Raw genomic sequence first — 11,247 nt, 5'->3', positions numbered from 1 at the left:
AGCCATGACGTCACCGCACCGTGCGGAGTGGTTGCTGCGGCTGCGCAGACAGGCAGCTAAGCAGTGACGACACTGCGCCGAACCACGGGATATATAGCTCCGCGTCGTCGCCGCGGCAACACAAAAGCCACGCCGTCTTCGCGCCGAGCACATCGCCGCGAAGATGGGGGCGGCCGACGAAGACCGTCACTCCCGATCCCGAGTATCACGCTGCCGAAGCAGCGGCGAAACGCCGGTGATTCGCAGAATATCCGGAATTACGAGGCCGCGCTTGAGCGTCCATATGCGCCCAGCTACTTTATTGACCAAGTGTTCGTTGCTCCTTGGGCTGAGGATGATTCGGGGATGATCTTGCGCAAAACGTGGCGGAGTCTCGAAGCATAACCTCGCAGAAACTCTGCGGAAGCGAGATTAAGGTAAGTGGGGTCGCCAGCTTGACTGTTTGCCCAGTCTTCGGACTACCAGTGTAAAGCTGCCCATAATTTTTAATGATATTTTTTTGTAATGAACCCCCTCTTATTATGGCGCAACGTTTCCAAAGCACCGTCTACTTTAGAACAACAGCTTTACAAAACTAATTCGCTGGAAACTTGAATATGCATCTGCAATATGGGATCCCAGTCGTGTTAATCTTATTACTTCACTTGAACTAGTACAAAATAACTATACTTTTATTTCTAAATATAACCGTACCGCGAGTATAACTTCAATGTAAACTGGCCTAGCACTCATTCCACTAGCTAATCGCCGCAAAGTCGGCCATCTTTTGCTATTTCATAAAATTTTCCATCACACCACACTTCATGACGACTTCATACTGCGGCCTCAGTGCATTTCAAACTGCGTCGATCATCGCAGTAAGGTAGGAATTGATTTATGGAACACGAAGTCTTTCTTTCATGCCCCGTAAATCTCAGAAATGGCACCACCAAGTATCGTAGCCATCACAGATAACAAACTTTTTTGCAAAACATTAGCTAACATTGTATAATCAGGAGAATCATTATGTTACAAGAACTCACTGCACTTGTTTGTTTTACTCTACTACTTTGTAACCACTCCCCTGTTTAATACCTGTGGCCCTGAGGGTACTTTAAGCAAATAATAAAATGAGTTTCACTCATCATGAAGTGTCATTTCCTTAAAATTGCATTAAGCGCTTTTGATCATTTTAAAATTCTTTGCATTTTCATGTAACAAATTATCGTTGTGAGGGAGCATGTGATACTTCGTGGTACTAATGCCCGTCAAATTGATTTGCAAAGAGCAGATGACAGAGTTTGTGCATTAGCAAGTAGGAGCTTGCTACATTGTTTCTGTTCTGGTCGTCATGGCTATAATGACTGCAAAAGAAACAAGTTGGGACTCAACATGTTACTTCTCCGATTGTCATAAAGCGCCCTGAAAAGCAACTAAGCTTGCATGTCAAATTTCTCATTCCCGCTCAGTATGATACAGAACTGTAGACTGCAGTTTTCCTAATAGGGCTCACACCTCTCTATCTGGTAAACTTCCAAACATTTCATAGTGAGGCACGTAGTTCAAGAGGACCTGTTGTCATTGTGGTGACAGTTGAGCATCTTGTGGCTTAGCGTGGGCAGCTTGCAGACCAATAATCTCTCTTTTGTCCGTCTTCCTGAAAAGAGAAATGACAAAGCCATGACACACATGTAACCAAAAAATGGTGAAACAAAAGTTAGTCCCATAAATGAAGAAAAATCACGGTTCTAGTTGAAGTGTTCAGAAACATACCCTGTGAGGATTCTGGCCTTTGATGTTACTTCCAGTGGAGACACGTGCATGGTTGACTTCTATGTCCAGAGACAATAGAGTTCAAAGGGATGAGTCCAAATATGAGCAGCGTCTTGTAGGCTAGAGTCGAAAGAAAAAAGAGCCTCAATTACTATGCTGGAAGTGTGCGTGAGTTTGTGATTCATGTATGACAGAGAACAGTGCACGAAACGCTTCATGACAGAAAAACGCACAAACACACACACAACACTGTTTTGAGTGTGCATTTCTTTCAGTGGTGTCCTTGTGGACTGTGCTTAGTCAAATCTCGATTAGATGACAATTGTTTCTGCCAGATACTAGTAATAAACACAGTCATTTTATTATGTCTGAAATGCAGTTAATCTAACTGTATCACCGGAAGTACACTTGTCACTAATGTGCAGTGAATTTATCGCGGTGTATCATTTATGCAGAAACAGCCAAAACTTTATTATTTATGCTGTACTCATGTTAGCAATTTTAGCAACTTGGCAAAGTAGCAAGAGCCTCGTTTGAATTGCTTTGGAAGGGCAATAACTTTAGAATTATTACTATTTTCTACTTTTAAGAAATGACGACAGGAATCTGCTTTATCCGCCTCGCATTCAAATAAATTCAAAGTTGTAAATGCGAAGCACTGCTTTTTTACTCACCGGCGCACAATTCCAGGGGCTGCAAGGTTAATCCGCTTTCGTGGGTAGTCTTTAAGCAGACTGTGCTCGGTTCCAGCGATGAATTTTCGTGCTGGCCAGCACTTTTTTTTTCGAGCAACCAGACGCAACGCGGCCAGACGCGGCAGATCACAAATGGCGGCAGCCGTGCATGCAGCCGCCAGTGAAACGCCGCAGCTGAGAAAGTTCACCGTCTTTAAACACGTTCGCTTGGTGGCAGCTATCGAATGTTGGACGCATAAACTGGCTGAGGTATTATTGATATCTACTTAAAATGAACCTGCGTGATGCTGCTCAAAGGAAACGACCACCCCGTTCGCAAATATAACCGCCGTACAATTTGAATCGATAAACGGCACGGACGGCAATCGATACCAGTGGGCTGCCGCTAATCACATGTCAGTGAGGCCTCAAAACCTTTCTTCAAGTAACAAAGCACGGACTTTAATAACAGAAGTCCAATAAAAACAATAGACTCCTTATTTTGTAAAAAAATGACACTGTAATTGTGTTTGTCGGTTATTATATGTACATTAATAGCTCAAATATTCAGTCGTGTTGAGCGCCCCTAGCAGAAAAAATACAAACTAAAGTATTCGACCAAATTACAGTAGCTCCACTTGAGCGCTTATGCTGGAACGCGCCGCGGTTGATTTTTCGCCCTCTGTGGCCATTTGGTGAACTCGAGAGTTTCCGGGGCCTGTTAGATCCTTCGAGACCGGAGGCGCAGCGCACGGTGCCACCTGGTGCCGCGCTCTGTGAGCACGGAGAACAAATCAGATTCGGTTTCGTTTTCCAGTTTATGCTATAGTTGCTGGAACAGTAAAATTATTGCTCGACAAATTATTTAACTCTGAAAGAGGATAACGCTTCCTCTTCGACAAGGTAGTGCAGTTTGTTCAAAGAGATAGAAAAAGCAAGGAGAGGAAAGGCAAGTAAGTCAACCAGACAAGCGTAGGATTTCCTACTGGGGATGGCAAACCCCAGTGCCCCTGTGTTGCAATGCAGTGCACTGCAATCTATCTAGTGTAGTGCTAATTTGGGGTGGTTTGTGCATGTAATGAATGGGTAAATAATGAGTTGTGTCATAACTTTTTATCAATGTTAGAACGTATATTTTACGAGGACTGATATCCATAAAAATACTTTTTCATTAATATTTTGATAGGGCATATTGTTATTTCAATATTGAAGCGAGACAATATGTGAAGTTTAGCCATTTGACAGAAATGCTGTCAGCGGCACCAGCCTCGCAATATATACACCTGAATAGTGTCGCATAATGCACTGGTGTTCCACATATATGCACCAAAAAGCTTTTCTCGAAAAATAGAAAGGAGAACGTCATGCAAGCTCTTTTAGAAGGAATATCTTAAAAACTTGATTCGCTCACCAAGTTCGCACTTACTGGGTACATTTCGCGTACAGGCTGACTTGAATTTTGTAATTACCGCATGCTCTTTAAATTGAAAATGAAAGCTAACCGATTGCAATAAGTACATATAGATTTTAATACTTTACGATAGATACACTTAACATGAATTGCCTTGAACACTGTATTACCGAATAAAGCGCCTTTATTATCAACAATGCTCTGGGCATGTTATATATAGCCTTTGTCGAAGACGCATGCGCACACATGTGTATACGCATACATATTTGTGCGTCACTTACACCCTTCTTGAGCATATAGAAACACCCTTGGTGCCAATCGGAGGGTGCAAAAGATGTACGCACCCTATATATAGGGTGTAGTATTGTAAAATAATGACAAAAGGGTGTGAAAGGGTGTAAGCAAGGGTGTTAAAATTAAAATACACCCTTTTTACACCCTTTTGGGCGTAAAAACTTTTACTGTGTAGTGGTTCATTCGATACAGTATATTGTAAGGTTTCAAGTGAACTATCTGTGAATAAAATTACAGTGTCGTCCGCATACATTAATGCTTTAGACGATTGTAGAATTCTAGGGAAATCATTAACGTATAGAGCGAATAAAATGGGACCCAATACAGATCCTTGCGGTATACCACATGTGACATTCCTAGATTCAGATGGAAAACCGTCAATTAGGGTATTCTGCTTTCGCTATGAGAGATAACTGGAAAAGAATCATAGCACCATTCATAATACCATAGCACTTCAGTTTTTTTAGTAGTGCCGAGTGACAAATGGTATGAAAGGCCTTTTTATGTCGATAAAAATTCCAATAACACACTGTTGATGGTTGAGGGCAGAGTTGAGTATTTGAGATAAAGTACGCACAGCTGTTGATGTGGATTTCCCTGGGACGAAACCATGTTGTTCCGGGCAAATTATGTTATTCTTGGCAAGGAAATCGTTCATACGTTTAGCGATTAATTTTTGAGAGATATTGTTTACTTTGTTATCAATAAGGATATCGGTCTGTAGCTGCCGGGAATATTATGGTTGCCCGTTTTGTATACTGGTACAACTTTGGCTATTTTTAATACATCTGGATAGGAATTCGCATTTCATGAATGGTTAAATAAATGACAAAAAGGTGCACTCAAAACATCTGGATTGTCTTTCAGTACCCTAGCCTGTATACCATCAAGCCCTGTGGCTTTGTTCAACTGTACATCTTTTATAGTAGACGTCACCAGCTCCTCTGTTAAGGCCTGAACGCTAAATCTGTTTTCACTTTTTTCAACGTAAGTGGTGGGCTGTGAAGCACTGAATTGTTTGGTAATGTTTTCGCCAACCGTGGCACAGTAATCAATAAAATCATTTGTAAAGCTAGTTGTGACGTTGTCAGGGAGAATTTTCTTTTTCTTGTTGAGCCCTGTCACTTCCCTGACAATTTTCCATGTTTGTTTTGTATCGCAACGGTTTACTAGACGTGCATGATATGCCTTTTTAGATTTACGCATTAGCCCAACTGACTGATTTCTGAAGTACTTATATTCAGCCTTGTAATTTTAATTTGTTTTGTTTAACTTCAGCTTATTGTAATGTAATCTTTTTTTCTTCAGTAGTGCTAGAATGGGCTGTGTTAACCAAGGATATATTGCGTGATCATACCTACGTTGTGTGCACATATACGATGACTGCTTTATTGCATTCGTGTTACTGCAAATAATGTTATCACATTCTAGTTGCACGTCGTCGTTTACAGCGTTTCGTACATAGTGTGTTGCAAGAGGGTGCCTTGCGAATGATTAACGCGAGTGTGATATCTCGGGAGCAACTTTTATGTTTTACGAGTATGATGTAAGTACGATTGTGGCATGAAAAGAAAGGTCGGGTCGTGGTGAGCAATTGCAAAATCATAAGCACCAGTTTCTACGTTAGTACCAAGACTGCACAGCATGTGATCAATAAGTGTGGCAGAATTTTCGGAGAAACGTGTTTGTTCGGTTATAACATTTCTAAGAATAAATGATTATAGGAGGAACAAGTAGTCATGGCACTGATCCTTTAGCAGATCTATATTGAAATCACCACAGATTATTATCTGGGAATGCGAGGTTACATAGTGAATCAGTACACTTTCCATAGCGAATATGAAGTCATCTACGCTTGAGCTTGGAGGGGGGGGGGGGCGATATACTACACAAGGTATGACACCAGATTCAATCATCGCAAATATCGTCTCCGCAGGTTGTTGAGTGCTCGAGATATCATTTAGGCTCTCGAAACTGAGCTCGTTCCTGATAAACATGGCTACTCCACCGCTACGTGTCGCGTGCGCTCTTGGCTGTGACATCACATATCCAGGTATATTTAGGTACTCATCTTCCTTTAGCCATGTTTCTGTTATTGCGATTATATCGTATTGAAATGTGTATTGTGACAAATCGATTAGTAGCTGGTCAACATTTTTCTTTATGCTGCGGATATTGCAATGGAACACTGATATGTTTTCATGTTTCTGCCACGCCCTTTCAACCTCTGCGTTATTAATCATCTCGATAGGTTACTGCACTCTATTGAGGTCCTCTGCGCATGTCACCTGTCGAACCCTCAAATTTTTTGTCTTGCACATTAACACTTTGCCGTCTGACACCCAAGCGAACTTTCAATTTTTTTCGCGTTTCACATTCAGTGCTTTTGCTAAAAGTATCTTATTTGCTGCACAGAGGTGTTCATTCACGAACACTGGCGAACTATCTTTGAATCCCAAGGTGGATGTGTTCCGCCTCTGCTTTTTTGCCGCTCTCAGAACCTGGTCCCTCACTATGCGAGAGTGGAATTTTACTATGATGTTTGTTTTACTATGAACCAAAAGCCGAGTTAAAGTCGGCTTTTGGTTAATGAGATCTGGATTTTTGGCTGCGCCGAGTTTTCACCACTTTCCCTCAAAATAGGGTAATTTGGGGCCTTGCAGTGCAGTAGGGCAACGAAAGAGACGTAAAAATGAAGTTTGGAACAAAAAGATGCAACAAGTTTGTGTCGACCTATGTACGCACTTGAATTTCACAAACAATTTGGCAGTAAAAGTGTGAGAGAAATAATTTTTATTCTTTGTTCACTCTCCTCTATTAGCAATTTAGTGCATCTTCCACAACAACGCAATTTTAGCCGCAGAGATCTCGCATGCGCAAGCCGGTTAGAGGCTAAACATTTCGACAGAATTACCTATCTGGTTGGGAAAATTGATTAAGACTTAGAGATTGACTCCAACCAAATAAGGAAATTTACTAGCCCGACGTTTCGGAACCAATTCGGCTACTTCTTCAGGGCGTGTTCTTCGGAGGTGGAGGTGTGCCGCTTTTAAAAGGTCCGTCGTAACGACGGAGAGGAAGGGTAAGAGAGCGTAAGGTACGGAGACACTTGGCAGGGCACCTGTTCTAGAAGTGTGTCTGTAGAAGTCTGTCTAGAACAGGTGCCCTGCCAAGTGTCTCCGCACCTTACGCTCTCTCCCCCTTCCTCTCCTTTGTTACGACGGACCTTTTAAAAGCCGCACACCGCCACCTTCGAAGAATACCCCCTGAAGAAGGGGCCGAATTGGTTCCGAAACGTCGGGCTAGTAAATTTTCTTATTTAGTTGGAGTCAATCTCTAAGTCTTAATTCAAGCCGGTTAGTCTTTTATTGTGAAAAATATGGCCACAATTTCTGAAAGAAAAACGTACAGTTAATCACATAGACAGCCTAATGGCGCTCATAGCATGACAAATACACTGCAGCATTTGGCACAACGATGAACTCTTGAGACAGCCTTTTGACTTGTTCTCTCATTGGGTTTGTTGACTTCTATTGTAACACGCGGAGAAGTCAGTATAGGTCAATATAAGTAATTAAGTATTACTCCCATTAAAAAGTTCTCGCATTACACATTGTCCGTTTCCGAGCCTTATCGTATTTTAATAACAAAAAATAAGGATGGCAACATATCACCAGCACGTTTCTCCATATACCATATCATTGAAGGGGGAATTGATGTACCAGTTTATGCTTTTTTATAACCACTGCATGCTCCTGTGTGACATTATGCTGTATTTTCAGTTATTGCGTATACAACGTACCCTTCTAAATCTATCTTAGCGTCCGTAGTCCACCCGCCGGGGTGGCTCAGTCAGATAAGGCGTTGCGCTGCTGAGCACGAGGTCGCGGGATCGAATCCCGGCCCCCGCGGCCGCATTTCGATGCAGGCGAAATGCAAAAACGCCCGTGTGCTTGCGTAGTAGTGCACGTTAAAAAACCCCAGGTGGTCAAAATTAATCCAGAGCTCTCCACTACGGCGTGCCTCATAATAGGAACAGGTTTTGGCACGTAAAACCCGAGAAAGAAGAAGCGTCCGTAGTCATACTAATAAAACAATAAACAAAACTCTCGTAGTCCTCAGCCACGCGCTGTATAGAATGTTCCGTAAAACGCCGTCCAAGGATGTTTTCATTGCTGATATCCTCAATCAAGGATTTCATTCACCACTAAGTGTTCCTGTTGTACGTCGTGAACAGCCCCAGCCTGAACCTTAGTTACTGATCAACGCCCCTTGTATTGTCCTCGGCGCACTGGCGCCAAGACACCGTGACACTGCCAAGCCGGCACTAGCACTAGCTTTGCCTACCACGCACCGTTTACATTCCAACAAAGAGGCACTCCTGACCTGGTTGCTTGTCACCTGGTTTCAATTGCGCACTTACCAGCCTAAATGACGCAAAGCCTGGATACGTGTAGTTGGCAGGAAACAGTGCAGGCATTTCTCACGTTGCACTGTTCTTTTATAGTAGTTTTAACATCGATAAAAGAGCAGTTTATTCGCAACATCTTTGTGTTCCAAGTAAATTGTGTCCCTTTCCCTCCGCATCTGTGACGACTCGGATGTTTGGGCACCGACCGCGACCGCGAAGATTTATCTTTGGGGTATATTTTATTTTCTTGCTCTCCCCAGCTATGGCTGCGCCTGGCACCCGAGTTTGTGTGCCCTGCATTGACGGCCTGGTGCTTACACTCTCAGCGACGTGTATAGACTCGCCGTTGGTTCCGGTCTTACACGTGCATTAACCACCGGCGATGGTTCTCGATCGTCACGTCAAGCCGTGCAAAATGTAGTTTGGACTAGTTGCTAAGATATTAGGATCGGGGCAACGGCGCAAGAAGAGCAACAACAACAACAAAAAAAAATAGGAAAGGAAGAAGAAAGACACGTAGGGATATTGCACGTCTCCCATTTTCTGTGATTTTTTTGCTGCTTCTCCAATCTGCATACATTACCTTTGTTTGCGTAGTGTATTTGCAGTGCTATTTGCACTCGTTTTTTGTTTACACTCCTGATGCAACGAACATTACCTGCCTAATGCAAGCGGCGATCTTTCTGAAGATAATATGCACAAAAATGCGTTTTGCAGTGTGTTGAAACTGCTGTGCAACATCACTGGCAGCGTCGTGTGTACAGTTCACGCTTTTGGCCTGTCTGCGCCAATGCTTCCGGTTGTGGCGCTGTTCGCCAGGGCGATGCCGGCTGCTTAGAACGGCCGCCGAGTGTCTATAGCTGGTTATGCTCAACAAAAAAACTCGCAGGTTCGCCTGAAAGGCGAAGCACCAATTGCGATAGCAAATTAGTACAGATCTATACGGAATAAGGATGGTAGTTTTATCAGCCGCATAAACTTGGACACATTCACTTACTAACTGAATTAACAAGCATGGTCTCAGCGCGCACAAGCAAACATGAATACAACACACTCAACGACCACAGACAACCACTGTCAAAACGCTGGGGTAAGGAAGCGCGCCTGCAGCAGCAAGCGAAGGTTCGTGCGGTCTCAGATTCAACGGAATGTGAGTGGCGAAAGCACCGCGCATACAGAGGTAAGAGCCGTGTGGAGATCGCTTTCAAGATACGGAGCACGCCACAGCCCTCAGCTGCGCAATGTAGAAGTGCGCAATTGCTGGCTGAGTAGAAGGCGCACCCCGTCCTACCGCGCTGCCTTCCCGCTATCCCCCTTTCGCGTGGAATATGATATTGAGTCGCCAGTACCCCTAGCGCCCGGTCGCAAGATATGCGTTTCGTGCCGCAGATAAACTTCACCTCCCCTCCCTGCCTCCCATCCCCACACGGCCTTTCACACGACGGAAGACGTCGTGCTTGTTTTCCGCCGTGCGTTCACTTTCCATGAAAGCGTGCCTCCATCGAATGCTTTCACTCGCACATACAACATACAGCGCTTGGCGACAATTTTATCGCCCTTCGAATTTATATGAAACCTGACGACGACGGCAGAAATCCGCTTGGAGTGTCTACATAATTGCCATCACAGTAAAAAGAAAGCCTTGATGTGATTGACTGCAGCCTTATGGATCTGCTCCTCGAGCTTACTCAAACGCAGCATCGAGAGCAAGGGCGCGCATAGTATACGTGCTTGACACCTGCGTCGAACCAATACAGAACATGACTTGGTTGTGTTTTTGGCGCTTAGCAGCTCTCTATTGCCGACCACTACACTTTAAGATATGGCAAAAACTACATAGGCATCAAACTACGAATTGTACAAACGGATGAGCTCGATATGGCCCAATAACGCGTCTGTTATTCCTTTTCTGGTGGCATTTTCACAGGTGTAAATCACTCCAGTGTTGCTTAGAGATAGCCGGATGCCTTGATTATACGTCGTTCTTCCAGAAGCCCATTGCCCGAGCACTTGTGATTTCTTCAGTATAGTCAAGCAATGCAGCTCTCACCCAATGAACTTGTAAGGGATCATAAAATATTCCAAAATTATTGTATCATAATTTGAATGGAAACAATAACGTTGGCTGCTGACAAAAGATTGATTTTAACATGACCACTATAATTCTATACCTAAAGGCTTCTAAGAGCTTCATACAACAAATATTTCGCGTTACAGATGGTCCTTTTCCCTAGCTCTTCGGTATTTTACTTACGCAAAAGAAGGGAGCAATATATTACCAACATGATTCTCCATAAACCAGGTAAAACTTTTAGAGTGAATTGATGTACTTGTTTTACAGTTATTTTGTCACCAGTGCACGTTCCTGTGGGCGTATACGTTGTATTTTCTGTTATTAATGTGAAAGCATTGTGTGCCCCATTAAGGCCGACCCACACAGAGCGAGCTTTCCTGACGAACTTTCGGTGGCGGGCCTTCGTCGTCCTGCACACATATGCAACGAAAAACAGGCAGCCACCGCCAGGCCGGTGCTACCATGGCTTCAGTGTTGCTAGAAGCGCCCTTTTAACGCAAGAGCGTTAAGGGCCCTGTGTCGCAGAAAATTCGGCGTCGGTGTGGGTGTTGGCGTAAGCGCAGGCGTCCGTGGCGGAGAAAATCATCCCGAACCCCCCCGACCACGCTGGCCCTCCACATGGCGCAGAGGC

This window comes from Dermacentor silvarum, chromosome 8 (genome assembly GCF_013339745.2).
Source record: "Dermacentor silvarum isolate Dsil-2018 chromosome 8, BIME_Dsil_1.4, whole genome shotgun sequence".
NCBI lineage: Eukaryota > Metazoa > Arthropoda > Arachnida > Ixodida > Ixodidae > Dermacentor > Dermacentor silvarum.
This window is presented reverse-complemented; position numbering follows the sequence as displayed.